Below are 2,524 nucleotides of genomic sequence, written 5' to 3'. Positions count from 1 at the left end.
TATTATGTAGTATGTGAAATAGATTGTCTCATTCTGAAGTCCTCAATTTCAGATGCCCCAAAACACACAAAGGTGGTATGACCATCTCATAACCACATGCAACGATCTGCCAGAAAAAAATTTCCAGGGCTGCTCAGAGTCTTATCAAGTGCAGCAGTGATTGTCCTGAGCCTAAGTCAAGTGAGGTACGTGTCATAGTGGGTGTTTAACTGAGCTCACATCAACTTACTTTAGCAATCATGAAAGTTCCTTGGTAAGACATGTATGGTGCTATAAGTAGTTTATAATTAAAAATTTACAATAACCCCCTATTTATTTCACAATTCTGTAAACAATCCCCTAGCACAGTTGGATCATCACTACCTTGTAATTTAAAAATGGAGAACAAATTTGAATTGGACCTAACTATTTTCTATTACCACCAGGAACAGCATATATTATGCTTCTTTGTGATCAGGAGTATACGAATGTAGGGTTGCCACATTTAGAAGTAAAACACCCAAACTGGATGTCCCAGTTTAATTTCAGATAAATACCAAATAATTTTTTAGTATGTTCCATTGTCACTGTGTAGGACATATGATAGCTTGTCTTTTATGGGCCTATTTTTTCTTAAAATAGAACACCTCATATTCCTTTTTGCCAGAGAGGCCTGTTGGCAAAGTTCCTCTTCAACAATCTACTGATACGCCAAAAAACCAAAGTTAGACTTTGGAATGGTCTCCTGGTGAATTTCCTTTTCACAGTCTCTAGTGATTCCAAGGAGCAGCCACATGTGACACTTCCTGATGTCAGAATTAGGGTGGGGCAGAGCCAGATCTAATTACTGCTCACTTTCCTTCAAAGTCTAGCGCAGTTTAGGGGCCAGCCCAGTGGAACAGTGGTTAAGTTTGCACGTTCTGCTTCGGTGGCCTGGGGTTCGCTGGTTCGGATCCTGGGTGTGGACCTACACACTGCTTGTCAAGCCATGCTGTGGCAGGCATCCCATACATAAAGTAGAGGAAGATGGTCACGGATGTTAGCTCAGGGCCAGTCTTCCTCAGCAAAAAGAGGAGAATTGGCAGCAGATGTTAGCTCAGGGCTAATCTTTCTCAAAAAATTAAAATAAAAATGTCTCCAGTAGTTTAATCACAAGTAGACAAGAGAGTCTGGACTACCAATGAGAATGTTAATACTACCTTGGATTTACAGCACTTTCCCTTTGAGGATGTAATTAATTAATACTTTCTTTGCCTTTACTTATTCAAGGTGGGTTGAGGAAAGAAGTATTATTCTTTACACCAGAGTTAACTGTTTAGGCCTCCTCTATCACGTAAGTTTAACTGAGTACAAGATTTATTGAGCTCTTACTTTCCCCAAATATTGGAGATAATGAAATCAATGCCACATCCTAAGTGTCAGAGTTTACAGTATTCCCATCTACTGGACCATAGCCTGTATTTACTGGACCACAAGTATTTACAATCTTTATTTAGGTATAACTGTGATCTTGGGGTTTGTCTTTGCAAAAGATAGCCCTCCAGAAGGCAAAGTAGGCATTCATTAGTTCTAGAAGAAACTTCAGCAGCTCCTCTGGATTTTTCTTGGATAAATACACTCTCTTCTCTGACCCCACTCAAATATACAATCTGGATGATTTTATTCTGCTGGGTTTTTCTACAAAATTTAATGCAGCTGGCAAAATATTCAATTTCTCTTGCCTGATAGCAGACATTCTCTAATTCATTTAATGTTAACTACCTTAAAGGGATTCAGTGCTTTAATACTTTACTTTCTGGTTCCTTAGATCTTTCAGAGCTTTACAGCACTGAATCCCTAATTAGTATAGCACAGAATAGCTCTTCTAAGAACCGAAAAGGAACTTCTGTGTATCACTCTTGCTGATGGCTTAAGTTTGCATACAGGTAAAGAGTATTCCCCCTCCAGGGCTCTGTCATATTTGTTACTTATGTACTTGCCTACTAATAAAAATACACTTACCTAGTTTTCAGCATAGACACCTCATTCCTTCATACTAGAAACCCTTCCACGTCAATCTCAAGTGAGCAGCATAAAAAGTAAATGCTAGATTTAGTTTTTAAAATCACGAAGACAAAAAATAAAGAACACCAGAGAAACCCCATTCCTAACAGTAATATAGACACTACAAGAAAACACTCAGAAAACAATTCTATTAAAGTTTAAAAAATCCATTATATCTACCAATGTCACATTTTTTGAACTATTTGGACATTGTGAACTAGGTTTTTGTTCTTTATGTATCAGAAAAAAGTCCCAATAACAGGTGTATAAGATAGCAATATAAAACCAGAGATTGCTCATAATAGTTAGAAATTCTCCTTCTGTAAATATCTTAGTTCATACATCAAATACTTATTATATAATGAATGTTTAAGGCACTGAAAAAGCCACTAAAAAGTGCTTTATGAACACAAAGATGAGTAAAAAACATTCCCTGACTTGAAGGACTAATATAATGCAAGTGGTATGGAGCAAATATGTCAATAACTTACTGAGAAGGCAG

Source organism: Equus quagga, chromosome 6 (assembly GCF_021613505.1).
Source record: "Equus quagga isolate Etosha38 chromosome 6, UCLA_HA_Equagga_1.0, whole genome shotgun sequence".
Taxonomy (NCBI): Eukaryota; Metazoa; Chordata; class Mammalia; order Perissodactyla; family Equidae; genus Equus; species Equus quagga.
Note: the sequence above shows the minus strand (reverse complement) of the source record.